Here is a 19,454-nt window from a genome sequence, read left to right on the forward strand (position 1 = left end):
TGTGCCCAGAGGCACACAGAACTATGGGGTAACTATTGATGTCGGTGACTTAATTAACTAAAATTGATTAATTAACTTTAGTGGCTTCAGTAAGCAGGCATGTTTGTATTGAAAAGTTAGACGGAATCGTGTTTCTACGCAGGTTCATTTGGTCTAATTATTTTAGCGTATCTGTACTCCGAGATACATGACTGCGAAGTTTAATTGCCGTTCGCATGATTACGCATGCTTGACTGTGAAGATCGCCGCAAAGCTCCTCCCTTTCGTTCTGTGTTTGGATAGCGGTTCAGAGTACTGCAGATTGCGATAAAGCCAACCAAGACTGAAAGGGTGTCTGTTATCACTTTTGCCTATGCCTCCACCCCGTTGTCAAACTAAGCACTGTACACAGCAGCCACGTCAGAAAAGGGAGGAACTTCGGGCCGGTCATCACGGTCTGGCATGTGTAATCATGCGAACGACAATTAAACTTCGCAGTTCCGTATCTCGGAGTACGGATGGACTAGAAGAATTCTGCCAAATGAAACTGTGTAGAATTATGACTCCGTCTCACTTTTCAATACAAACACGCCTACTTACTGCAGCCACTAAAATCTAATTAATCAATTTCAGTTAATTAAGCCATCGACATCAGGAATTACACCCTAATTCTGCGTCCCCCTGGGCACATAGCATCACTGTAGAGGTGGTCTTCACGTAAATATAAGCGCGTAATTTAAAAAAAAAAGCTGTCGACTTAATTTTGATCCTCCTGTATAAACGCACACACTCACCCACATAGAAGAGCACAGGCACGCGCAAACGTCATTTTTAATACCCGAAAGAGCACTCCAACCTAGTAAGGTCAACACAACTATGCATGCTTAAGAAACAACTCTGGTCTAAACCGTAGTAGTATGCGAGTTGTTTTTGTGTATGTGCATTAGAGCAAAAGTTACGAATACAGTTTGGAAGAATGCTCATAGCTGCTGCAATTTCTTGGTCGCATGGCGGCTATATCAGAGCATAGAGCTAGGGCACTAGGGTGCTATTTTCAACATCAGTTTTTCCTGAAATCGCCTTTTTGTTGTCGTAAGTGATTGGTGGCGTGGGCATACTCTTAGGTGGAGCGTTGACCAACTGCAGAGTATACTTCGTCTTGGCTTGCAATACTTATCGCACACTATGTAGCATTGCACACAGATGTTAACGCAGCTGCGGCGTACTTTATGAATATAAAACGGAATGTAATGAGAAAAGTTGCTTTTTCCCGTGCGGTTGTCGTTATGTTGAAATCTAATATGACCGTTGGCCAAAAATGTAAGTGAATGTAAACTTTCGAGGTGCATAATATGGGATAATGTTTTTATTCGAATTTTTTTCCCCAAGAGTCAGTAACATTGCGTCAGTACTAGTTGAATTGGCCAACTGTGAGAGGAAGTTGCTCTCATATGGAAAAGTGCAAACGATTCTGGCGATTCGTTAGCAACTTGCTACGTTTTCAGTCGTATGAGACAGTCGTTCAAAGACACCGGAAAAAGAGAGGGGGGGGGAACAAAGCAAAAACACACACACTCGGCAATGTGAGTGGAAAGTTTAAAAAGTTAAACATATGCACACGGGAGAAAGCACACAACTCTTTCAAATTGCTGTACTTCAGTTCTTTCCATCGTTCGACGGCTTGTAGAAAGAGTGACAGGGACGGCCGTCTACAGAAGGGCGCTGCTCTGCTTAAGAAAGGAATGCGCAAAGCAGTAGCAGGGAGGCTCTCACACAATCACTGAAGGGGGTGGGGAACAGAATTCCAGTGGTCACTGACATTACGGGAAGAGTTTACAGGAAGCGGGCGCAGCCGCACACATATTTCAGTGACGCCAACCTTACAAGTAACTAGGAAGGCTCGTTAAAAGCGTAGGTACGATCTCCGCACTGTGGCTCAAAACAAGCACAATTCTGGCGACCGCCCGGACGGACGGGTGGCATTCATCATTCTTAGGTCTATTATTCCGCCGCGTGTCCGGGCAGCTGAAGTGGTCGTCCCTGATCATGAACCAGGGGAAGGAGGTTTAACTTCAAGAACAATTATCTCCCCGCACCCGGGAGTAACGCGGGTCATTTGTTGGAGGGAACGTGAGAGGGTGCCTTGATGTTTGTTTGTGATATATACCACCTACGCGGACACCAAAAAAAGGTGAATAAATAAAATAGGAATAACCACATTACATGTTTAAACAACACAGATACTTACAAGTTAGAAAAGATATTATTCCGCCGCCAGATTTTCAAGAGCATGTATAGAAGACAATATGCCCGGGATAACATGTCTCTCTTTCCAGAGAGCTACATCAGTTTTTACCGGAGTTTAGACACCATGCTACCAACCTGGATGTAAATACAACATGGCACTTGTTCAAAACTAAGCTTTTATCACTTACATGCACTAATGTTCGGTCACGGGTGCTTTCCTCAAAGCGTAGAACTGGTAAGCCCTGGATGAACAGCAGTCTCAAGGCTTTGATTAATCGCAGGCAACGCGTGTATCGAAAGTACCGCAAGTCACCACAACTCCAGCTATAAGAAACGTTATAAGCATTAAACAAGAGTGTCCCTAAACGGATGCGCAGTGCTGAACTTGAGCATCTGGGTCACCTAACTGATAGGATAAAAAATAACCCGAAAGAAGTATGAAACTACGTTAAAAGCAAGCAGGCTGCGAAGGACACAATTCCAGATGTTATAGATGACCTCAACTTCAGCGAAGACTTTAAAGGTAAAGCTGGGGTAAAGCCGAGAAATTCAATTCTTATTTTCAGTCCGTTTTAGCCCAATCCATTTGCCTATCCTACGGCTCTGAGTTAGTCAGGGAATATTTAGAAATGATGGAAATATGTTTTACTGAACGTGGAGTCTTAGCTCTGCTACAAAAAATTAAGAAAACGCGGCACCTGGTCATGATGGTATTCCTAATTATGTTTTAAAAAACTGTGCTGTCACACTCGTGCCATTTCTAGTCTTGCTCTTCGAAAAATCAATAGTGATTGGCTGTTTACCTGGCGATTGGAGAAGTGCCAACGTTGCCGCTATCTTCAACGCTGGAGACAAAACACGAACAAAAAATTACATGCCGATCTCGCTAACTTGTGTAATATGTAAATCGATGTAACACATTTTCTATGCCAATCTAATCTCCCATCTTCAAGATAATAACTTTTTCTGCCATAGCAACACGGTTTCAGAAAATGGGTGTCCTGTGATACTCAACCACTTGAAGTTAGTCATCATATAGCTGCCTCGATCGACCAGGGATGCCAAGTGGACTGTGTATTTTTAGATTTTCAAAAATCCTTTGATTCTGCATCACACAATTTGTTATAACTTGAGCTGTCTGCTCTAAATGTTGTTCTCGAGGGAGTGAATCCATCTGAAGTCGATGTGTTATCAGGGGTGCCCCAGGGATATGTTCTGGAACCCCTTCTTTTTTGATATTTATGAATGACATGCGCATGTGTGCAGATGACTGCTGCATATATCGTGACGTCACGTCTGCTCGAGATTCTGCTCAACTACGAAGTGATCTAAATGCTGTATTTTCATGGTGCACCACATGGAACACGACACTCAACTTCTCAAAATGTAATACCGTTCGCTTCACAAACAAAAGGAACATTCTAAATAGGAATTACTTCCTGGTAGGCAATCGTTTCGAAGTTGTATAGAAATATAAGTACCTAGGCGTTTTCTTTACGAGCAACCTTTCCTGGAACGACCACATTGAATACGTCGGTGCCAAAGGGAGCCGTGTGTTGAACTTCCTAAGACGTAACTTTAAACAGGCCCCACCTAAACTAAAGGAAACGCTCTTTTTTTTAATGTTCGTACAATTTTAGAGTACGGTTGTGTGGCTTGAGATCCAGAAACTAAAATATGTACTTATGCGCTAGGAAGGATTCGAAAACGAGCAGCGCGATTTGTATCTGGTAACTATGATTTCACTAACCATTCTTCGTGCATTCGCAAACATTTGGGTGGGCCTCTCCTGCAGAACAGACGCAAATTCTTAAGATTAAATCTATTTCGTAATATTTATATACTCTTTCTTACCGAAAACCACACACGAATGGACCAATCTACCAGAATATATTGCCTCCACCCCGCCACCCTCATTTCAAAATGCTCTATCACAATTTTTGTTTAAATGAAAGTTGCCAATTTCTGTATGCATTTCTGTTTGTGTTTTATTTTGTCTTGAGTGCCTCGTGTTCGCAAGAATGTGTACACACTGTATAAGCTTAGCATGCTTACTTGATACAGAGTATTCATACCCTGTATCAAGTTTCAAATTGTAGGTCTCTTCCCCACTACTTTAATGCCCAAGTTTGGGCGCTGTAGGTACTCGAATAAATAAATAAATAAATAAATAAATAAATAAATAAATAAATAAATAAATAAATAAATAAATAAATAAATAAATAAATAAATAAATAAATAAAAAGCAAAAAAGAAAAAAATAAATAAATAACATTAATTGCAGCCTCTACGGAATTGAACTTCTGAATAATGTATGATTCGCGTTGCTCGCGCTCTCTTGTAATAGAAAATCCACCCTGTAAAAGTGTAACGTTGGTGGCATTGGATGGGTGATTCTCGGAGTTAATATGAGGGATAAGGGTAGATCTGGGCGCGAAAGAACACGTGCGCGGTGGTTGTTGAAGCGCATGAGGAATGCCGTGTCCTTCTGACCAACGTATTGAATTCTGCACACACCACACTTTAGAAGGTAAACCACATTAGAAGAGTCACAATCGAGTGTCGCGTGAATGAGGTGGTTGAAATGAGAGTTTTCGCTTTCTGCAACGGTAATTGTCTGCACGTGTTTACATACGCGGCACCGAGCCTATCCGCATGCTTGACACCCACTTTTGGGTGTCCTCTCAGTTTTGTCGTGTGCAAGGTAATGTTTAATGTTTTTGGGGTCCCTGTATACGAGACACAAGGCAGGGTGGGGAAGATTTTCGAAAGCCGTTCACCCTCTTGTAGCATGTTGAAGTGCTTTTTAAAAATTTTACGTTCGGGGAATTAAACCCCAACGTTACAACAAGGCTGCTTCTACCCTTCTGGTTTAGCTCTTTTTGGTAGTATAGCCACTCTTGGCCATCAAGGTGTGCCGCTTTGTGAAAAGCGTCGTTGAATATGGGTGATGGGTATTGTTGCTTCGCGAGTACAGACAGACAGACAGACAGACAGACAGACAGACAGACAGACAGACAGACAGACAGACAGACAGACAGACAGACAGACAGACAGACAGACAGACAGACAGACAGACAGACAGACAGACAGACAGACAAAAATTTTGCCGTTTAAATAACCCAAGAAAGAATATCGTCTCTAAAAAGTGAATAGTATCTCCTGGCTTTCGCCTGCTAAGCACGTGAACAGGCATAAGTTCCCTGGAGAATTTTTGTTGCATGGTGTTGGCCAGTCGCGAACGTTAATGCCATAAAATAAATAGGTGATTTAAAGTGAAGGGGTACATGGCTAAGATTTTAGGATTTTTTCTCCGCGACCAGGAACAGTTACGCACTTATGAGGGATTTGTTTAGTAGTAGTGAGGGCTTTCCGCACCATGATAGGAAGACCATCCTTTTGTAGTAAGACTTTCCAAAAATAAAGTGCACACTGGACATTACATTTGTGCTCCAGGGAGGCTATGCATGTGCCATTTGGTTAAAAATTAACAACGTCCCTACGCAACATGCTGCGCAGTGGCGTAGCCCGAAATTTTTTTCGAGTGGTGGTATAACCCGCTGGTAAAAAAAATTTATAAACATGTTCTGCTGGTAAAAATATGTTATTTTCGCTGTGTTGTTGTATTTTCCCATTTATATTACAATTTATAGGTGAAGTGTATATAAAATATGGTCGGAAAAAGAGTCGCAAGGAGAGGGAGATACAGCGATCATGAAATTTCTGGGGGTGTTCTGACGCCGAAGAACCCCCCTGGCTACGTCCTTGATGCTACGTGGAGGCCCCGTGCTTCCGAAAAGTGGAGGCGAGAAGCGTTTACGAGATTTCGTTGCGCGTTAGAGATACCCAGGTGGTCAAAATTAATCCAGAGCCCTCCACTACGGCGCGCCTCATCACCTGCGTTGCGTCGGCGTGTTAAACCCTACAATAAATAAATCAATCAAGCTTCCGAAAAGAAACGTGCCTGCGGTGAGCCAAAGGGAAAAGACAATGGAATCGGCGGTGACGGACGGCAAAGGCAACCGGAGATCGCGGTCAAGATACAACCTTGACTCAAGATGACTATAAGAACGACCCTACATCGTGACAGCGCCAAAATGCAGAAAATAAAGGCCGCAAATTTTTCTTTGTGCCGGGACACAAAACGTGCACCTCACGCTGCCAAAACCTAATAAACTTAGCGTAAGATTCATTTGTACTAGGAAAAAAGACACTCTGTACTACATGCTTCCTGTGAATGATGAAGTCAACATATTCGAGTACTGCGCTGTAAAAACATAACACGTGTTTGTGGTGTAACTCACGTAAAAAAATCTCCATTGTATGAGCTTCACTGATGACGTGTGCGCATTAAGGCTACGCCTAATGACCAAATAGAACGCTCCCCGCCGACGCCTGTTCCCTCGAAGAGGAGGAGGAAATGTACTCAAGCTTTTTCTGCTTTTATACTTTACCTGGAATACAATTGTTCCATAAGTGCCGGGAGCATTCATGAAATACAAACATTTACGGGTAGGGTTGCTCTCCTGCAAAACGGGCTCATTATTGATTCTGTTCTTCGCTCACTTCTCAAGCTGGCAGATGAATTGCAGCACTCCATTAATGAGTCTGTGGTATCAACAAAGCGTTTTCTTTTCTTCTGTGCCCACCACCATTCCTGTGCCTACGGAAGAAGGACATCATTTATTAGGACGAAAAAAAAAACAGTGTGGAGTCCACTCTTCAAGTTGGGGATTCGTGAGGTTAAGCGTTATTATACCTTACAACGGAAAATAAGATTTCTCCCATACCCAAACCATGTGTTACGCTTTCAATATTATCTACAAACCTTGTAGGGACAGTGCAGGTGGGGGCCATTTTTTCCTACTTTCGGCAGTTTATTCTATAAGAGCCAGCAGCGTTTTTCTTGCTTTAAACAGGATATCAGCGTGTATACCTTTGGCTACCTAAAAATATTCGCTTTCATTTATATCAGAGGAATAAAAACCGAACCCCTGAGTCAGGTTTATGGTGTTGAAACAACATGGGGATAAAAGATTTCTCTGCTGTTTTTTCTACGCCTTGATTTCCCCTACTCATAAATTTTTGTGTTGACGCCATTGAGAGCATTTTGGCCTATATATGACTTTATCACCTTTTTTTTTTGTTCTACATAAGCTACATATAGTGCTACGCCTGTCGTATACTTTTTTCCAGTGTGTACTTTGTAATTTACACGCCCAATTACGAACTTGTTCCTCACACATTACAGAAATCAGTAATATTTGTTTTTTTTGGTCGCTGTTCCTTAAATATTGTGCATATTTGTGTTATATGTCTAACTTATCTCTTGTTCCTCTTTTGTGCTCGCGCAGTTTGCAAAATCCATCATTTCACTGCTTTGTACACTCCTGCCTTGGCAGCCAAAAGGCTGCTGGCAGTATTGACCAAATAAATAAATAAATAAATAAATAAATAAATAAATAAATAAATAAATAAATAAATAAACAGTATTATTTACAATTCAAGCTCCATAGAGGAAGTAACGCAATGGCGCAAATAGGAAATGTTCTACTTTACCGTGCACAAGGATGGCACAGCCTGTTTGCACATATTCACGCACATAGGCATAGAGTCCCTCTGGAGTAAGCTAATTTAACTTATCAGCTCGGCTAAGGGACTTCGGTGCGCTTCTGTGTCTGCTTGGACGCCAGCAAGGATCACGGATCTTGGATATTGTCACGTAGCCAAAGACGACACAGGTGTCTTGAAAGAAAACGAAGTTTATTGGAGCGAACTTGTGCTCCCCTAACCACTCAAAAAGTGCACAGGTGCGAAGCAGCAGCCAACAAAGTGACGTGCGTAAGCGAGCGTCGGCGATTCGAATGCCGCGGCGTCTGCTCTGCAGGCTTTTATCTTTCGGCGCGAGTATTTCTGGAAACGTTGATTTACATCCAAAACATTGTAGATCAGAGAAGATTATTATGGGCTAGTGACGCTAGGGCGAAAGAGTCTGCTTATCTGAATCAGATAGCCGGTGCGGCCTAAAAATAAAGAATGGAACCCGCACTTCGCTTGGGACACAGATAACAGAACCGGGAACGGCCGGGCAGTAAAAAGAAAACATAAACAAACCCAACACCTGGTTCGCGGCAATATTTCACTCGCCCTTTTATCGAAGGAAGTGGGGAAAAATTCGTTCCTCCTCGAACTCTCATCTTCGGGGAGAACGTGACGCGCACATTCAGCGGCAGCGTACGAAATTCACCAATGCCCACCTAATATTGGTAAGCACGCGCCCAATGACAAACGTTTCTCCAGTGCCTGCCTCCACTTTTCATTGATTGCGAGAAAAACTGGCGACGCTGTCGCCATTGGGGCTCATTGAAAAGTGATCAGGACGAGGCTTAGTTTACGCTGACATGTCACCATTTTTGAACCGCGAAGAACGCTTGTATACTTGAAGTTTTCCTTTAAGCGTCGGCTTTATAACCCCGCCGAAGGATGCCCACCTTCCCGTCGTATTTTGCCGACAAGCACGCACGCACAAATCACGCACATTCCCGGCTCCGCGCCCGCCGGGGTTAGAAAAAAAAATGGGGCGCGCTGAGAAGCAGTGCCAAAGTCTGATCGAAGAAACTTTCAGCAAGTTTGAAACGGCTCTATGGATAACAATGGAAACGGGTGCGCACCAAGTTCTGATTCTAGTTATTTTTGGCCAACCTTGCTGTAATTGCGGTTTTGTCCAATAAATTCAGCTTGCGTGGCAGAACCACAGGTTGTAAAAGGAGGTGGGTTCGGTCTGGGGAGTGATCCATGGTCCACTGTACTGGCCGGGGGAGGAGGAAAGTCCCTATCTTCTGGAACGGACTTAAAACTGAGGGACCGAAATTACGGCAATTTGAAAAAAAAATATTGCGGTTGGGGCAATGAGGATGATCGAAGGGTGTGCCGTATTAGAGTGTATCTGTAGTGGCTGCTTTTAGGATAGTATAGTATAGTGTATAGTGTACTATAGTGTAGTGTAGTAAATAGAAAAATACTATATTATAGTATTTTAGTATAGTGGCTGCTTTTACTATTATATCTCTTTCAGGTGGTTGGATTATGGGCCATTATATGCTCAAAAAGGGAATCCCGAAAGTGGACCTTCTAAGATATACGTCTATAAACGAATGGCGCTGCAATTGTCAGCATCCTTGCAGACATGAAAATGCTACCGGGAGTTATAATTGCAGGTTATAGTCACACATCTTCCTGGTAATGCGATTACACAAAGACAAGTTGCAAAAATGCTGGCAAGGAGAAATATTCCGGAACCACGTGATATTTTAGCTCGTTACTACGGTGTGAGTTTCGTAAAATGTTGATTAAAAACAACTTTGAATTGCGAAATGAAAACTGACATTCTCTGGGCCCACCAGGTGACAACCTCAGGCTTAACAAGGTCTCGGAAATAAACCACTAGCACTGACATATTACAGGCTTAATTTGCTGCAAGACACACACGACACCTCTAAGGAGACTTAACTACGCGTAGTGGGTGAAATATATGGGAGTGTTCAGGTTTAGCATGGAACGTAGTTGCAGCGGTTAAGTCACACTAGATGCGCCAAATGCTACCGGTAAAGAGGATGTGCGATGGGAAACAAAAGAAAAAAGGGAGAAGTGCCGCTTGGTTGACGAGTTCGTACGCGTGAATGAGTCAGTCGGGTGTCTTTGCATTGCTCCCGTTCCAATTAGCACTCGCTAGGAAAACATCGTAAAGATGTTTTTGTATTAGTGCCAGAGCAATATATCGCCGATAGCGGCAAGAATTAGCGCCTTTAATTTAGGACGCAGAGCGACAAATAGACAGACAACGTCAGAGTGCGTGTGGAGAGTAGGGAAATCCTGCTCAATGGTCAGCGGTGGCGCTACCTCCGAACAGCTCCCGGCCAAGTTGCTCGGGAAGCGGCGGCTTTTTGAAAAGCTCGACTTCCAAGCGAAAAAAATACTGTTTGCAGCGAGTGCAGGGCCGATTAGGTGTCAAAAAAGGACGAAATGAGAATGATGGCGACGAAATTTCGATAACGGTGTAGAACAAAAGTGGCGAGAGGGAGCCACTGCCACTGCTCAAGCGAGCAAGTTTGGCCAATGATGTTTTTATAACCCACATCCTGGTTGGCATGGTGTACTTAGGGCGTGCGAGTAGCGTCGGATTGCGGGCTTTTTAACGGCGCAGGTCAAGGCGAAATTAAAATAAGACTTGTTTTTTCTTCGCAATTACGGAGGTTCATCTCCTTATGCACATTTTGTATTATCACACTTTTCTTAAAAGTGGTATTTCCGGATCAACAAAGAGTTTTTCCGTAAGGAAGTAGGAAGTGACCAAGCCCCGTTTTGCAATGTGCTTTATGTTTTTTGTCATTTTTTTCATCAAGAAACTTCCAGCTCCAGATAAAAACGCGTGTCTTGGACCAGTTGTATTAGAAAATTTTTGGAAACCATTGCATGGCTCATTTTCGAGCCAAGGCAGTCCAAAGGCGCTGTGCACATTTTTTTACATATTTGTGCTTCGAAGCTTGTCTCCAAAAGAAGTCTTTGTTGTGCCTTATACTCTCATTATGCAACATTGGATACTGTTCTTTCATTCACTGATGGTACCATCGCATGAGCCAACTTTATGAAAATATTCGGATTGAACCCTGGGCGCAACACCACTATCAAGTGGATGAAAAAGGGTGACTGCAAGCGAAGATACTTTGCGAACAGAGCTGCACAACAGCTCACGATGTAGGCACGGCAGGACAGACGACAGGTTGAAAAGCGGATAAAATGACTTCTACGGTGGCAGCGAAACTGGTGCTTAGTAAATAAATTACTCGAGTGGCATATGTGGCAAAAAAAGTATTGTTTTTCAACCCTTTTCTTAAATTCAATTAGCTGAAAACAATGTTTTTGATTAAGCAGGTAGCATTATTTTCTATATCTTCCATGATCGCCACTGATTTTTTTCCCTGTTATCTACGTCTACTGTGCCAGAATTGAAAATATGCACGGAACGGTTTTTTTTGTTACACGATTTTCAATATGCAAATACAGCCAAAACTGAGGTGCTAGCGCAAAAAGGTTAAAATGTTTTTTTCTTTTTGTCTGATTTTGATAATTCTGGTACGGTTAAAAGAGCCTGAAATTTAAAAAAAAAAAAGATGCCGCATGCATTATGTAGATACCTTTAGTAGACGCCGAGAAAAAGGTACCTGAAAGTGGCCGAAAAAGCAAGGGAAGTATAGGGCTTATACTATGCCCTTAAAGCAGGAGCAATGCGGGGCCATATAGCCGGGCTCCAAGATTGTGATTTCTGAAGATACACCAATAAATATTGCATTAATTTTTTCTCGCAAACTATTCATCTTGAAGCACGGCTTATAGTATTACATAAAGTGAGATTGTACTTCTGCACATAAACTAGCCTTAGAGATATACCCACCTCTGACTGCGCGGCACTGCCATACGTTCCCAAGGCGAAAAGTTCTCCGGAAGAGACGAGTAATCCGACGACACCCGTGGTAAAGTTCAGAACGGACGCAGACGAGCTTAGGATGGCGTATCCCCACGGAGACGCAGTGAGTATATTCAGCGGCACTGTCACCAAAAGGCATACACCGAATATTTTATCACACCTCCCGAAAACCTGCCACAGTTCGCAAAACTGGGAATGTTGCTTTGCCAGGTCGTGCAGGACCAGAGGTCGCGCCGTTGCTATATTTTCGAGTTCCTCGTTAATGCACCCGAGAAACGAAGCAAGTGCCTTACTGAGATAAATCATCCAGCTGAAGCCGACCATGCACACTGTTTCAGAGAACACCAGTACGAACACGGCGCATAGCATCTTCATGTGCAGTGGCTGCATATACCCGTCGAGGTTGGCGAGCTCTTCCAACCACGAATACAGCGCCATCGCTGAGAACAGGACGTTCAGGGATACGACGACAATGGCGTGGCGCCGCATGCAAGCCACGTTTTGAAACTTGTCTTCGATCGCTGCCAGGTCGTTCATGACTTTGCACAAGTCATGGCGGTGCGCAGGCAGCGCCACAATACAGGCCAACTGTATTCCAAGGCATCGAATGAAGTAGAGAATGTTTATCCACCTTTCCATTGGCCGAATCGGGTCTCCTCCATAATACTGCTCCATGACGGAGAAGCGGTAGACTTCGTGAATCATTACGACGGCGAACAAGGTCCACGAGGAGATGGCGAAGATGAGGTAAGGACTCAGTACAGAAGCTGAGATGCGCATTCGCCCTTCGTAGGTCTTGAAACAGAAGAAGGAGTATCCGAGACACCTGTGTAACTTGTTAATTGTCTTCAGTCCCTTCATGAAGGAGTTGTTTTCGGAGGTCTCGCTGCATACTGACGGAGTCATTGACGAAAGCATCTCAGGAGGTCGTGTAGTTACTCAAGTTCATTCAGCAGGAGCTTTGGAAGAAGACAAGGAGTCTGGTCTTCGCTTCTGCAATTGGTTTCGATGCCCGTCCTCCCTCTTAGCCTGACAGTCAATATAATTCGCACGCGTGACTGAGTTAATTGGCTTGTACCTTTCTTTGAGCAGCCCTTTCCACTTCCCATTAATTCAGTGGTGCATTGTACAGCCGTGGGGAGCGAGCAGAGAGAAGGAGAGCAGCGTGGAGTGTCACGTACGGGTGCTCGTCGTGAATGTTTAATGTGGAGGATAACAAGGTACACGTTGGTTCGTTTGTGGAAGGGTAACTGTTTTGTTGAATAATAATTCCGCAGCACGTGTATAGACGGCCTCTGTTTTAATAATGTCGCCGGAGCATCGACCGCCGGTCGGCTCAGCGCCCTATCACGGTGGAAAACGGAGAATCGAGAGAGAGTGGTCGCATGCGCAGAAGGACCCGGCCAGTGCGACCGTCATCTGGTAAGGTGCTCCGACAAACCGACGCTGTCCCTTTCTCTGTAAATCAGCCGGGTATGTGCACTGGCTGACGTGGATCATAAGAATACTCCCAAAAGTTTATTCTTGTAGTTTGTAGTTCGCATTATTTATTTATGTGCAATAATTTTTGCCCTTTTCAGTCTGGCACAGAGTGGGAGGACTCAGACATTTCGTCAACACATCAAGCAATCATACAAAACAAAATAAACACACCACGAGAGGTACATTTGCAGCTTCCGTTCAAATCATTGGACAGTCATTTTGTCAGCAAAAATCTGTTAATCGAGGGTATTTCATTCTGCCGTTATCTTAACAAGGAGAGAATATTTATAACATTATTTTTATTTAAGTAAGTCGTAAAAACATGAGGTTGATTTACACGGGGAGAGACTCTGCCAAGACGGAACAATATCTCGACTGTTGTAAATTGAATTTATTATCCGAGCGTTGATAAACTTCAGTCGGGGGATTTTTCTGCCTGTTACGAGTGTCAATAAGTTTGCTACAGCGAGCAAAGTGATTTCTTACTGAGTTTTGCGATACGCAGAAAATATAAACCCTGCTGCAAGTCTCTGAATGCGTTCAAGTTGGTTAATCTGATATTGCTGGTGAGGATCCTACATAACACAAGCATATTCCAAAGGACGTACAACGGTTGCACACGCCGTACGTTTGACTGCTGGCGTTTTTGTCGCCAATTTCCTGTTCAAAAACGGAAGAGTTGAGCTGATCCACATATGTTATTTACGCGATTCTTCCGATTGAGGTTACTTGAAATGGCGACACCAAGACACTTAAGCCATGCCTTTACTTTCTTTACTCTTCAATATCTGTTGGTACAGTAAACTAAATTGCAACAAGATAGATGGAACATGGTTTGGATTCACGCTACCGGTAAATTATAGATGAAGTTGCCAAAGCACTTCGAACGCTTCCAGTAACAACTTCATTTTCCATTATATTAATTGCTCACGACCCAGGACAACAGCTCGAGGACTTCCCCTGGCCTGAAGATCCTGGTGCACAAGATAAGAGCCGGGTATGCTACCACGACAGATGTGCTCGCAAAGAGGCGGGCATATGTTCCCTGCCGCTCGAGACACCCAAGCAAACCTGCGAGACCGACACGGAGACCACCATCGTGACCTGCTCCTCATGTCACTCTCCGACGATGCCAACAATGTACCCCATCTTGTGGGACGTCTTGTGGCTTGTGGCAGAGGGAAGAGCTCATATCCAAACAAACATTAAGTCCATCCAGGGGGGGCCATCGCCTCGCCTGGGCCGTGCGCTCCCAAAAGTCACTGTCATGGACACTTGCAAATGCGACGGGAATACACAAGAGAATGTAGACGCCATCATCACGTTCACAGCCTTTCCCATTCCTGACTAGATTTTGAGTAAATAACTAATATTATTATTCACTTTTATTGAACCTCAGGTTTCAGCCTCTATGATATGGGAGCGCGCAGACGCGCTCGTGCTTACCGGAAAACACCAAGGAACGACTTTTGCGAGGACTTTCTTGGCGTGAAAACATGCGCGTACCTGTGTTAGGGTATTAAAGAAAGAGAAGATAAAAGAAACGTCGGCCACGCGCAATTGCTGTCACCATTCGGAGATGAACGGAGCCGGCTGTTTACAAGCGTAAAGGAACGAGTTGTGCTTGCGGGAACAGCCTAGAAGTCATGCTTGTAATGACCGCAGTACGTTACGTCCTGTACTAAAATTGTTATTAACATTATGCGAACCTTCTCCATGCAAGCCCTTAGAAACCTTAACCGAAGTAGGCCTACGGCCAAAAGCCCGATTGCAGACTTAGCTTCTCAGAAGCCCACAAGCCCGAGCATCGCTCCTATGTGCTGCAAGTCGCAACACGGGACTGCCAGGCCATCTCGCGCAGGCGCAGAGCACTAACGCACCTCCCGATCACGCCTGAGTTCCGCCACGTTCCGCCTTTGGTAGCCGCATACGCGCGCACTAGCAGATATGCTTGCGGCCAATGTTTTTTTTTTATTATTGCTTGCGGCCTAGAGAAAGCAAGATAGACGCGTGAGATTATTATACCACTTGTGAAAAATGAGACAAGCGGGGTCAGTGTGTCTCGTGTTCCTCTACGCTCGTGACTCAACAAGAAGGGCTGAGCCTTTACCGAAAGCGGTGGACAAGCGCGCGTATGCTGCATCATTGGTAAATCCATTCGTATTTTTAGCTTTCTCTGAGAAATGGCGCGGCAGTCGTTGTTGTTTGCATGTTGTTGGAAACTGTGCGTACGAATTTCTCAGTGAACACAGTGTACTATCAAAGCATCAGCATGCGTTCAGAAGAGGGTTAGCTGCCCCCACGCAGGAAATTGCGACTGTGCAAGAATTCACCAAGAGAACAAGAAAACACCAGGATGAACACGCCGCATAGGAATTTCCTGCGCAGTGGGGCATGTGTCCGTCGAGGTTGCCGATATCGTCGAACATCGACAACAGCGCCATCACTGAGAACAGGACGTTCAAAGCTAGCATGACTATACCGTGCCGCATGCAAGTCACATTTCGAAACTTTTCTTCCATCGCTGCCAGGTCGTTCATGATTTCGCAGAAGTCACAGTGATGTGCAGTCAGTGTCACAATACAAACCAGCTCAATTCCAAGGCACCGAACGAGTTATATAATATTTATCCACTTTTAGATAGGCCGAATCGGTTCTCCATCATAATACTGCACCAGGAGGGAAAATCGGTAGGCTTCTTAAATTATTACGACGGCGAACAACGCCCTGGAGCAGACGGCGAAGATGAGGTAAGGGCCATAGAGTTCCATACAATAATAACTAGAGGGGAAACTGGCGCTAGTGTCAACGCGAACATGGCAGCGGCGCTTACGCTTCAATGGGAATGATGGGTAGTTCTGGAACCGGATTGCGTAGGATCGAAACCGGTCTATGGCTGCGCAAATTGTGTTTTTTGACAAAAAAGCTCTTATTGCCCGGTTCTCCGTTTGGAAATTACATGAAAAACAAGAAAGTTAGCGACGGAAACCTGGTTTTGTAAGAAATAAAACCGCGCGTTTAAAAAAAAGCAGACGCGGAGTCGAGGAGGTATGTGGAGCAGGTTTGCCATTTGCCTCTAACTACAGCAAAATTCGGACTTGTTTAAAAACTATTTGGAAATTTTTCGGCGTTTGTAGTGTGTAATACTAGGAAAAGTTTTGTGCTCATAAAAAAAGGAAACCGATTACGTTTGGAGAAGTTATTCTTGCCTGAATTAGTAACATTTATCAAGATGCGTTCCTATAAGCCGCCGGTGGTTCTGTTCTACGCCGTAGGAGCCGGCGTTGGCACAAAAGGTGTGGCTGTTCCAAGCGATTCGCAACCGCCGTTAGCTTCGACAATACATTGCTCTGCCGAATGAGCAGCGCCGCAACTCCTAATTCGCCGACAACTTCGCCGCACAGAGCGCCGTTATTTGTGTTTTCGTGCTCGCTGTGCCAGTAATGAATTGATAACGCACCCAATGCGCAACTCTGGTTATAAAACATTCAACTCGGGGCAGCGTCAGTTCGCGCGCGGCATGCAGTTCAAGGAGAAACGTATTTTTGATAGATTCTTCCGAAACCCCGCGTAGGCAAATGCATTCATGTCAATCCAAAACAAAACAAAACCGCCTGCAATCCCTAGTAACTTCCACAAGCCAATGAACGCCAATCCAAATTCAGAACTACCCATCACGCCCATTGAGGCGCACGATCACAGCGCCAGATTCCTCTCTAGTTGTTATTGTATGAAACTCTATAGTACGGGCCAAGCACAGAAGCTGAGATGCGCATTAGCCCTTCGTAGGTCTTGAAGAAGAAGAAGGAGTAGCCGAGACACTTGTGTAACTTGTTAATCATCCTCAGTCCCTTTATGAAGGAGTTGTTTTCGGAGGCATCGCTGCATACTGACGGAGGCCTGGTCTTAAGCATGTCAGGAGGCCGTGTAGAGGTGACGTGCGCCAGCTGGTCGATCACGAAAGAAGGCCACGGTCCAGGAAAAAGATGCGGCTCGGAGCACAGGTTACTTGAACGTTCGCGTCGAACCGGTAGCTCTCTGAACACACTAGTTCGTCATCCTTCTCTCCTGTTTAACGACCGTTTCGCTTCCGATTTTTGCTGCTTCCTCCTTCTTCCCACATGACCCTCGGCGACGCCGCCGTGCGGTTCGTCTGTATTGCTTCTGCTGCTCCTTGAAAAGCGCCTCTTCACATAATGTTAACATAGCTTTGAGGAGACGGCGGACGGAAAGAGGTTACAACAGCGGCCGCATGTGGTGGCAGCGCAGAGCGCTGTGAAAAATGCGCCTCTATGACGGCGCTGACGCAGTGCTGGCTTAGAGGCGACTGGCTGCCCGCCAGAAATCGGGGGAGCATGGTAATTTTGATTTGTGGGAAATGAAAAGGAAAGGAAGTGCACTGGGTATATTTTTGAGCTCTACACGGAGCTCACCTGCATACAAACCATTGCTTGGAAGGGAAGTAGAGGGGAGTGAAATGATAAAGTAGACAAAGAGAGACAGAGAAAAAAATAAAGGCAGGATAAAGAATAAGAGGTGGTACTGTCAGTCTGGGCACATCAGTCAGTCACTGCAGTCCGCTCTACAGCCGCTGCGTGAGGCCGGTCGTTTCCAGGTAATGGAGCAGATCGGCGAATACTTCTCGTTGGGTTGGCGCAGGCTTCTTCGGGAACAGAAGGTTCTCCATGCCGGCGCTAAGAATGCCTTGACTCTAGAGCGCTCGGTGAAGCTCTGCTCTCTGGCCCGCGTGGCGGGGGTGGAAGCTCCAGCGTCTCTAATCCTGAACGGTCCGCATATGTAAGGGAGTGGTTGGCCCCGTGTCAGTGCAGGGGCTCCGCCACATTCCAGCAGTCGAGCTGCATGAGGAGTAACATGCAGCGGGCGTCCCTGCAGTTGCTTGCAGGCAACGGCCGCGGCGCCGGGCCACTGACAACGCGGGGATCGGGGTGCATCGTCTGCAGCATGTGGGAAGGGAGCGTTTATTACGTTTAAAAGATCGCCCTCTCACTCGTTCTTGGTGGGCTAGAGATGCTACTTCAGTGGCAGGTGCAGGAAAGAGAGAGAGAGAGAGTGAGAGAGAGAGTGAGAGTAAAGATTCCTGGTTTCAAGATCCCGTTGGAGCTTGCTGCCTTCTCCGCACGTACCACCAGCTGAAGCTGAGTTTCGCTGCTGGAGATGGCCAGTTCTCTCTCCCACTGCTCATGAGAAGGGTTGGGAATTGGGAAAACATTTGGGTTTTTTTGGCAGGCCCAGACCATGTGGTAGAGGATACAGATCTTACCGTAGTGTGAGCAGGTTGCGCTGTAGAGGGTGGGATTGATAGCGTGAAGTTTAGATAGGTGTGGCAAACGTGTTTGTCGGCAAAAGCCTGAGTTTATGCTTCTGTTCCTTGGTGAGTGACGGGTGGGCAGGAGGATACTCTTACCTACTCAGCATGTAGTGCTGTGTGATGCCTTGGTATGTTACTAGGGGATGAGGCTCCTGAAGCCAGTCGTCTCGCGGTGCCCGGTAGGCTAATTCTCGGGCTGTCGTGTGGGCCATCACATTGCCGCGAAGGGACGAGTGGGCAGGGGCCTAAACAAGACGGATCTTGCGTTCAGGGGGTCGCTGGAGAAAAATTCCTGCAGCTGGTCTTGATATTCTTCCGCGTAGGTAGCTTCGACATGCTGCTTGAGAGTCAGTGATGATTGTATCGGCTGAGGTGTGGGCAATGGCAAGAGTGATGCAGGCCGTTGAATTAGCCGGTCGTTTCGTAGTCGCTCAGACTCGCTGGAATGCATGCTGGACTGCAACTATCCTCTCCCCTTTGATGAGTTTACCACGTGGAGAGAGTGTCTTCACTATCCGTATGAGCGTCATGTGCTGCCCAGGGGGCGCTGTAGAAGAGGAGCGCATACCGATTTCTGGGTTGCACTTCCGGTTAGTACAAAGCTGCGGGGGCTAGTTACTCTCTGAAAGAACGTTTCTCGTAAGAGTTGGTAATGCACTGTCAAGGATTCATGTGCAAAAAAACGGCATGCCGCAAGGTGGAGTTGTAAGCTGTACTCTGTTTATAAATAAAATGATCTCCCTTGGTAAGGCATGACCACCTACCATTTCTTAGTCTATGTAGGTAGACGATGTGCAGATGTCCTTTAAATCATCTAATATGTGAATTTCTGAACGTCAGGTCCACCTATGTGTTAAAAAAATTGCCAGCTGGACAGACAAGAATGGTTTTAAACTAAACCCAGAAAAAAGTTAATGAGTTGTGTTCTCCAGG

At 45.2% G+C, this 19,454-nt stretch overlaps 1 protein-coding gene across 1 annotated transcript in view; it reads right to left on the minus strand.

The window, feature by feature from the left end:
- Positions 1-19,454, minus strand: part of LOC144142500 (uncharacterized) — a 104,772-nt gene that overhangs the window by 72,162 nt on the left and 13,156 nt on the right. The gene's annotated exons all lie outside the window — the stretch shown is intronic.

The sequence above is a fragment of the Haemaphysalis longicornis genome, unplaced genomic scaffold (genome assembly GCF_048455015.1).
Source record: "Haemaphysalis longicornis isolate Haplotype H1 unplaced genomic scaffold, Haemaphysalis longicornis Haplotype H1 scaffold_6, whole genome shotgun sequence".
NCBI classification, from domain to species: Eukaryota; Metazoa; Arthropoda; class Arachnida; order Ixodida; family Ixodidae; genus Haemaphysalis; species Haemaphysalis longicornis.